Here is a 9,223-nt window from a genome sequence, read left to right on the forward strand (position 1 = left end):
ACATTTGGGATTTAATTGTGCACTTAGGAATTAATTGAACCATGTTTTGTTTTTAAGAGAAAGAAAATTACAAAATAATGTATTTTTGCATTTTTAGCATTTCATGTCCAAGTTATGTGATTTTATTTGATTGTGTGTGTTAATTGTTATTAAAAGTTAGTTAGTACTTTTATAAATTAATCTAGTCCTATAAGTTAATTTAGGATTTTTGGAATTTTTAGTTTTATTAGTTTAAGAAAAGAAAGGCAAAATAAAAGAGTGTTAAGTCATATTTGGGCCAAATCAATTTAAAGTCCATCATCCCAAATAATTTTTCTTCCCCTTTGAAATTGAAACCCAGATACCCAGCCCATACCCCATCCCCGACCCGGTCTGCCCCATAGCCCAAACGACCACCCCCTTCTTCCATTTTTCATTTCTCATTTCCAACCCCTAACAACAAACCCTAAACCACCCGCCCCCTCTCCTCTTCATCTTCTCCAAACAGCTCCTCCAGCTCCCACGACCACGTCCATGGCTGCCCTCCGTCTTCTTCTTCTCCAAACGACCCCTCCAGCCACCACGACCACCCTCATCGCTGCCCTCTTCTCTTCATCTTCTCCAAACGACCCCTCTAGTCCAAAACGAGACCAGCCACCCTCCAGTCCAAAACGAGACCAACCATCCAAGGTCGTGCTAAGTCGTACGTCGAGGGAGTGCGTCGAGGTTCCGTCCGAGTCTGTGTTTGTAAGTCAAGCGTCGAAACAGTGTTGTGAACGAAGCTGTGTTTCATCGGAAGTTCAGCATTGTTCGACATCGGATCGTTAGCATAAAGGTCAGCCATAGCTCGTTCATGGATTTTTTGCTTTTTCTTTGGAGTTTCGTTTTCACTGTGCGTAACGGAGCAAGAAAGTGCAGTAGTAAAGGTCATATCTCTTACCTCGAATCTATGCTATTCACGGATCTATTTGTGGTTTCGTTTTAATGTGGGTTCATTTTGATAAAGTTTTCGCATGAAGTATCCTACTGCATATTCGTTGAAATTATATGTGTATGCGTTTTGACGACTTTCCTACTGTTTTGAGTTCAATTGATGATTGTGTTTAGTGATTTGGATATACTTGTTTGTTCTGTTAAGTTTGTTCTGATATGAATCTGGCCTTGTTGAATTGTCCTAATGTTGTTGATTGGGAGTTAGTTTCATATGTTTAGTTAGTTAATTGTTAGGATTTTTCACTTAAGATTGGTTATAACTGCTATAGTTTGGTTAATTGATTAGGAGGATTGGATATAGCGGATGGGGTAGAATGGTAATTTCAATAGTTTCAGGGGTATTTTAGGATTTAAAGTTTTAAAAATGATTAATTTGAGTGCTCTGTCCACTAAGCACTAATAATATTAAAATAAGGCATTGTTTAATACATAGTGGGGGACAAGACATTTGCTAGTGTGAAACAAGACATTTGCTAGTGGGGAACAAGGCATACAAGTATGGGGAACAAGACATTTGCTAGTGGGGAACAAGGCATGCAAGTGTGGGGAACAATACATAATGGTATGAAAAGCTTAAAAAGGATTGATTAAAATATGTTGCCCATACCTGTTTTTGGGTTATAAATAGGGCCATTTCAAGAGAGAAAAGGGGTTGATTTTTGGAAGGAAAAAAGGAGTTCTCTTTCAATTTTTTTTTCATAGAGTTTAGGCTGAATTTTTAACTTTTAAAAGTTCAGTAATTTGAGAATAAAAAACAGGCTGGTTTTTAATCCTAAAAGGTTCAGTGTTTGGAGAGCTAAGACACTGAAAAGTGAGTCTTTTCTTTTACTGCTGAATATCAAAACTAGTACTATTGCTGTTTCATTGGTGTTGTTAGTTGGTATTTCTGGGGTTTCACTTGGTTCTTCTTGAGTTTGCTATTGGTTATTGGCTACTGTTTTCATTGGGTGTTGCTGGAACTCTGTTGGTTCCCTTTTTTTTAATCTGCCACTGGGTTGTTCTGTCACTGCGTTGCTGTGTTATTACTGTTGTTGACTGCTCCTTCATCTTCTTGTATTTCTGTTATCCAGGTACATGTTCTACAGCTCTCAAATTTGAAGGAAAGGAAGTAAAGAGTTGTTGGAATGGATTTCTGAAAATAACTGTTTCTTTGTGTTTAATTTGATGTATAAGCATTAGTTCACTTGATATTTCATAGTATGTATTGGAATGACTTTGAAATGCATAAACTGGACTGATTGAACCTATTTCTACAAACATGGAATATCAATTGTAATTAATCTGAGTTGGTGATTACTAGTTATGAAATATACTGTATTTAATTCTTTTTTCAGTAGTTGTGAAATAGTTTCAAATAGTTTATGTCACAAAACAGGTTCAAATAGTTTATGGAAATCAGCATGTTGGTTTAATAGATCTAATTCTGAAATTACGAGTTCACTTGAGCAAATAACATCATTTTAAATAGCAATGTAAATAATATTGGTAACTAATGTTAGTTCTCAAATGTTAGTAATTAATGTTAGCTTGATGACAATTTTTAAGCATTGATGCATTTTTCAACAAATCGTAAAAAGAGCTCAAAAAATGGCTTTGTATGCCACATAGTTAATTCCAATAGTCCAATTCATATAATAAAGTTAGGTTGAACTGAATCGAAATGGTAGCTGGTTTGTTAATATTTACAACGGCTGGCGGCGGATCTTAAGTTAGGTAGCGGGTTCAAACTAGAAGGTGTTTCCTTTCGTTTGGACCCGAACTTGAACTTGAAGCCTGAACTTTTAATGCTAATTGATTAGGATTTTCTTTATTCTTAGAGACAAATAAATAGAAAATCATAGTCGCTTTAAGATATCCTTGAATAAAAATGAGATGAGCCTCGCCGAATAAAAAATACAAAATTGCGGGGCCCTCAAAAAATATTTGTTGTTTTAAAATACTTAGACTTAGGGACGGGCCGTTTAGCGAATTTCACGGCCTTCCCCAAAAGATAATAACGCGCAAGTCACTTCCGGCGCGCTTTAAATAATTTACTCTCTTAAACTCGGGTGCACATTTATGTGACCCAAATCCAAATCTCAACGAAGTTGAAATGTGTCGCTAATCACGGGTACATTGATTGTGATGTGGTTCGAGATGCATTTCCACGACGTTGCAAATTCCTTTTAAAAATAATGAATGAGACGAGCCTCGACAAACAAAAATACACAAGCTGCGGGGCCCTCTATACGTGTTGGTAAAATTACTTAGACTTCGGGATGGGCCGTTTAGTAAAATTTCACGGCCCTACCCAAAATAATGACACGCTAGTCGCTTTAGGCGCGTATTTAATAATGTTATCTTCTTAAACTCGGGTGCACATTTATGTGACCCAAATCCAAATCTCAACAGAGTTGAAATGTGTCAATAACCACGGGTGCATTGATGTGACGTGGTTCGAGATGTATTTTCACGATGTTGCAATTCTCGGTAAAAATAATAATAATAAAAGCGGTACACAGTTAAAATTTGCACATAGGTTCAACATGTGTTAAAATCATATAAATAAGCCGAATATGACAGTTGAGCGACCGTGCTAGAACCACGGAACTCGGGAATGCCTAACACCTTCTCTCGGGTTAACAGAATTCCTTACTTGGATTTCTGGTTCGCGGACTGTAATACAGAGTCAATCTTTTCCTCGATTCGGGATTCAACCGGTGACTTGGGAAACCATAAATCTCCTAAGTGGTGACTCTGAATTAAATAATAAATCCCGTTTCGATTGTCCCTTAATTGGAAAAACTCCCCCTACAGGTATGACAGCTCTGGCGACTCTGCTGGGGACTCAAACCCAGAACCTCTGGTTCAGGGTTCAGAATTCGTGCTTAGATAAATTGTTATATTTGGATTTGTTTATTATCTGATTTTTACATGTTTGGACCTAATGTGCTAAATGCTGCTTTTACCGCTTTGATATTATATGAACTGTATATAAACTGTGTGCCGAAACCCTTCTCTTCTTACCTCCGGGGATGTGCTTGTTGGTTGACGTTCCCTATTCTGTTAGTTTCATACCTTGAAATAAGAAAGAGACCGGACAAGTTACAAAGCCGGACGATCTCGCGGGTCCCCGGTACGTAGCCCTCTCCTCGACTCGAGTTGTCCGCTCGGGTACACAGTCTAAAACAAATACCCAGGTTACAAACCTAGAATAACTCAGCTTCATACCGGATCCCTAGTAGGAACGTTTGTTTGCATCATGTGCATTTGACTTTGGAGGCTCAACACAGGGGTTGGGTCTGTCTAGGACAGGTGTACCAAAACGACAAAAGACCATCATGATGCATCCAACTTGCTACTTGTGCATTTGTTTGCTTCGGACTTGCATGTTGACCGGCTTTTGAATACTTTGAGGAAAGAGAGATAGAGGTAGTTAATCGCCTGCTTAAAAAAAAAATCAATGTCCAAATAGCGTCGAAACTCTGTCGAATTTTTGAGAAAAAAAGGGTTTTGTTTATGAAAAATGGTTTCATTTGCCATCGAAAAGAGTCTTGTTTTCATAAGAAGTTTATTTTATTTACCCGAATTATGCCGGTTTGATTCTCACAGGGTGCGGGATACGTAGGCAACCCTCATCGGGTCCAACCTCCCCTTTTGCAAAAATAGCCAAAAAATGTCAAATTTTAATTGTCAACACAAATAAGTCGGGTGATGCCGTTTTTGGCAAGAATAGCCGAATGTTCCTGAAAGGGACACCGGAAGGCTGACTTTTCATAAACGGCCACATTTAGTCATTTTTGGATTTTTGACCGGTTGACTCACCCAGCTTTAAAATCTTCGTTCCCGAAGTGCTGAAAAGCCGTGTGCGGAGCCGGATCTTCCTTTTAATCTGTGAAAATTAAAAATAGTCAATTTGTTGAGTCAAATAAATTTTATTTCTTAATCACCTTAATAAATGTGCAGGATGAGCACGATGCAAAATGAACCGTTTTCAATAATGACTAAAATCCCTTTCAAGTTGTGGCTATGGTGGGATGATTTAGGTGGTGAAAGGCTACCTTCTTTGCTTCAATAATGATTTATGTCCACCAGATCATGGAAGATTTGAAAGATCTGCAAAGGGGCCTTGCACCAAAACTCACGGCGAGGCCGAACGATGCCCCGCGGGCGCCAAAATTCAAAACTCTGAAACATTCATATTTTGAGTCTGTATTTTCCTTGTTTTCAGAGTCTGTTGTCCGTCGGAGTTTGTATTTACCTTTTTGGCATAAAGTCTGTAGTCTGTATCAAGTCTGTCAATTTCCTTTCAAAAAATGTTTTGCCTTGTAATAAAACGTTTTGCTAGTAAAAGTTGGAAAATCCAAAAAATGGTGTTTTTATTCTCCGCACTTGTGGCAGAACTACGCCCGGTCTGATTCATGCGGGGACATGATACGTAGGCAATCCACATAAGATTCGACCACCACTAAAAAGAAAAAGAGAAAAGAGGCAAAGTGAATAAAAGAACAAGAAAGAAAATAAAAAGAGAGATAAAGAAAGTTTCGGACGAGGCACAAACAAAGTAAGCCGGAATGACGCATGCGGTCGAAGCAAAGACATGTTAGAAATGGTTAAACTGCCTAGGAACATTGCATCCCGCAACGTGAAATTGCAATATGTGTTAAACTATAACACTAACAAGTTTGTTGATTTCTAGATATTTCGAACCAGTTAGTTTGTTAGAACGTTCTGGCAGATTACCATTACCAAACAAGATCCAAAGGCCCATACTAAAAAGCATCCCACTTCCCAAAATAGCAGCTGCAACTGTCATGGTAGCCTCGGAAATGTTGAAGAACGGGTTTGTGCCCGGCAAAGGTTTAGGGGCTGATCTTCAGGGTATTGTTCAACCGGTTTCTTTGCCCAAAATCTGGATACCTTTGGGTTGGGGTTCAAGCCTACAGCGGTGGATGTGAGACGGGCCCGCAAGTTGAAGAAAAGAGTCTGGGTCCTTCCCAAGCCAATCCCGCGCCTATCCAGATCATTTGTCAGAGTAGGTATCAGAAAGGTGTCGGTCCCGAAAGTTCTCAGACCACTGATTGGGCCAGATGGAGATTTGAATAAGGGCTTTGAAAGGTCGTTCACCGATGTCAACATGATAGAAGCTGGAGAAGGGTCCAGTAGGTTAGATGTACAGTTTGTGGGGCCTAGGGCCAATATCAACAATTGGATGGCTACTCCCCTTCCTACTCGGAGGGAGTCTTAGTAGTGGGCTCTGATTTTTCTTTCTTGTCTTTTTGGATTATTCCAGGGTTGTAATCCAGTTTTGTTTTGTATTCGGCAAAGTGTGAAACTCTGTTATCCCGTATTTTAATAAAGTGAAAGCTTTTTCTTCTTATTTTGTTTTAACTTTATTTTCTTCTTTTCTCTTTCTGAACAGTTCTCTTTATATTGGTTCTAATGACATGGCATGCACAACGGATCTTCAACCCAGTCTAAAAAATCAATCTGATTCCGAACTAATTGTACGAGAGGTCGATTATGATGATGAATCGGAATACGATGAGGATGAAGCCTTCGAAGAGATAAATAGAGAGTTAAGCCAGTTTGAAGAGAAATCCAAGCCCAACTTAAATGACACAGAAGCCATCAATTTAGGGGATGCAGATGATATCAGGGAAACTAAAATAAGCATCCACATTGCACCGAATATCAGGGAAGAACTAATCAAAGCACTTATTGAGTTCAAAGACGTTTTTGCATGGTCGTATGATGACATGCCGGGGTTAAGCACAGATTTAGTGGTTCACAAATTGCCCATTAACCCGGCATGCCCTCCCGTCAAGCAGAAATTGAGGAAGTTCAAAACAGACATGAGTGTGAAGATTAAAGAGGAAGTAACCAAGCAGCTACAAACAAAGGTTATTCGGGTCACTCGATATCCTGATTGGTTGGCTAATGTGGTGTCAGTGCCAAAGAAAGATGTTGCGGTAGAATGGACGGCGGAATGTCAGAAAACATTTGACCGAATCAAGGGATACCTATCAAATCCACCTGTGTTGGTTCCACCTGAGCCGGGAAGACCGTTAATTCTTTATCTAACGGTCCTGGAGAATTCGTTTGGCTGCGTACTGGGGCAACACGACATTACAGGAAGGAAGGAGCAAGCCATCTATTATCTCAGCAAGAAGTTTACAGGCTATGAGGTTAAGTATACTCAACTCGAGAAGACATGTTGCGCCTTAACTTGGGTGGCCCAGAAATTGAAGCATTATCTGTCATCATATATTACTTATCTCATTTCACGCTTGGATCCACTGACGTATATTTTTCAGAAGCCTATGCCCACAGGGAGATTGGCGAAATGGCAGATATTACTCACAGAATTCGACATCGTCTATGTGAAGAGGACGACCATGAAGGCCCAAGCATTGGCTGATCACTTGGCCGAGAATCCTGTTGATGAAGAATACGAGCCCTTGAGGACGTATTTTCCGGATGAAGAAGTGATGCATGTAGATGAGTTGGAATTATCTGAGGAACCAGGTTGGAAGCTCTTCTTTGATGGAGCCGCAAATGCGAAAGGAGTTGGAATAGGAGCGGTACTTATTTCTGAAACAGGACATCATTATCCTGTTACGGCACAACTACGTTTCTATTGTACCAATAACATGGCTGAATATGAGGCATGCATTTTGGGTCTACGGCTAGCTGCAGACATGGATGTCCAGGACGTCTTGGTCTTGGGAGACTCGGACCTCCTGGTGCATCAGATTCAGGGTGAATGGGAAACAAGGGATTTGAAGCTCATACCATATCGACAATGTTTGCACGATCTGAGCAAGCGATTTCGATCAGTGGAGTTCAGACATATCCCGAGAGTTCATAATAAGGTTGCCGATGCTTTGTCCACCTTAGCATCGATGTTGCACCACCCAGACAAAATTTATGTTGACCCGTTGCATATTCAGGTTCGTGATCAGCATGCTTATTACAACATGTTAGAGGAAGAATTGGATGGCGAACCATGGTTCTATGATGTCAAGGAATATCTCAGGATGGGGATATACCCAGAGCAGTCCATCGGAGATCAAAAGAGAGCCATTCGGCGACTGGCAAATGGATTTTTCCTCAGTGGAGGAGTGTTGTACAAAAGAACACCAGATTTGGGATTGCTGAGATGTATAGATGCTAGTCAAGCCACGACAGTTATGACAGAGGTACATGCTGGAATTTGTGGGCCACATATGAGCGGATATGTATTGGCGAAGAAGATTCTTCGAGCAGGGTACTATTGGCTCACTATGGAGCGTGATTGTATCAGTTTCGTGCGGAAATGCCATCAGTGTCAGATACATGGAGATCTGATTCATTCTCCGCCGATAGAATTGCATACAATGTCAGCACCATGGCCAATTGTCGCATGGGGCATGGATATCATTGGACCAATTGAGCCAGCAGCATCCAACGGGCATAGGTTCATTCTGGTGACCATCGATTATTTCACTAAGTAGGTTGAAGCTAAAACTTTCAAGTCGGTAACCAAGAAGGCAGTGGTAGATTTTGTTCACGCCCATATTATCTGTAGATTTGGAATCCCAAAGGTGATCATCAAGGATAATGGTGCTAATCTTAACAGCAATTTAATGAAAGAGGTATGTCAGCAGTTTAAGATTACATACTGCAATTCCACCCCATATCGTCCCAAGGCAAATGGAGCAGTTGAGGCAGCAAACAAAAACATAAAGAAGATACTTCGGAAGATGGTAGAAGGTTCGAGACAATGGCATGAAAAGCTACCATTTGCATTGTTGGGATATCGCACTACTGTTCGCACTTCAGTAGGTGCAACTCCTTATTCGTTGGTATACGGAACTGAAGTAGTGATACCGGCGGAAGTTGAAATTCCATCCTTTCGAATTGTCGCTGAGGCTGGGATTGATGATGATGAATGGGTCAAAGCCCGATTGGAGCAGTTGAGCCTGATTGATGAAAAGAGATTGGCAGCAGTATGCCATGGCCAATTGTATCAAAGGAGAATGGCAAGAGCCTACAACAAGAAGGTGCGGCCTAGAAAATTTGAAGTGGGGCAACAGGTGTTGAAACGATCCTCCCACATCAAGCCGAGGCAAAGGGAAAATTCGCCCCGAATTGGCAAGGGCCATTCATTGTAACCAGAGTGTTATCCAATGGCGCCTTATGTCTGACAGATGTCAAGGAAAGATGTGTCGACATGGCTATCAATTCTGACGCAGTTAAGAGATATTATGTATGATTTTTTTTATTGTAA

Source organism: Nicotiana tabacum, chromosome 8, assembly GCF_000715075.1.
Source record: "Nicotiana tabacum cultivar K326 chromosome 8, ASM71507v2, whole genome shotgun sequence".
Lineage (NCBI taxonomy): Eukaryota > Viridiplantae > Streptophyta > Magnoliopsida > Solanales > Solanaceae > Nicotiana > Nicotiana tabacum.